Source organism: Tasmannia lanceolata, unplaced genomic scaffold, assembly GCF_043159265.1.
Source record: "Tasmannia lanceolata isolate RefF3 unplaced genomic scaffold, GAP_Taslan_0.1 ptg000003l, whole genome shotgun sequence".
NCBI lineage: Eukaryota > Viridiplantae > Streptophyta > Magnoliopsida > Canellales > Winteraceae > Tasmannia > Tasmannia lanceolata.
The window spans coordinates 60560795-60561662 of NW_027518680.1; positions in this window are offsets into that span (position 1 = coordinate 60560795).

Consider the following 868-nt stretch of genomic DNA (forward strand, 5'->3'; position numbering starts at 1 on the left):
GCCGGGATACGTAGTGCAGCTAGGATGGATGGCCATTCTGGTCCGAGTCAAGTATTGCATTAGAGTCTAGGGTTTGTCGTGTCGGGTCATGTGTCGAGTCGTGTTGTGTTGTGTGTTTTGCTGTGTTTTCTTATTTTTATGTACAGATCCTATACCTTTAGCTGTAGCATGCATGTGTTTGCCCACCAGAACTTAGACACCAATCAGGCATGTCACTCATAACCTAGCTATTCTTAGGCGACATATCTTTCATTTCTTTTATGTGTGTTTCTTATTCATCTCCGAGACGTGCATGATTAGCTAGACGTTATCTCGGGGATATTCGTTCCCATTTCGCATGATTTTCGCCCAAAACTCTTCAAAATTAATAATAAATGGCATAAGAGACCAGGTGCTAGCACTTGGGCGAATTGGGGGCGCCTAATCCCTTCCCCATTCGTCATCAGGCACGAACCCTATTTTATATCTCTGGTTATCCGTTGCAACAGAGCACAGCATGGGATCCAGGGCCCACTTCCTTGGATGGCGACTCTTCTTTGTTTAAGATACGCCTCGAATCTGGGCTAGTCCCCGAATCGAGAGGTATCTCACTTTACATCGCCGCTCATACTGTGAGGGGCACTCTTTCGAGAGTTCCTTGGTGGGGCTCTCCTTCACGTGGACGATCTAGAGAGACTCGCGCGGGGGCCCGTCCCCTCACGCCCGTCCCGGATCTGGGTCCACAGATGGAGGTAGAGACGCCAACAAAATCAAGGCCTTATTTTCATCATCAATTTCCACATCAATATTCGATAATTGACAAATTACTTTATTATAGGCATTCAAGTGTTCTATCACTTCAGTCCCTTCCTTCATCTTCAAGGTGTAT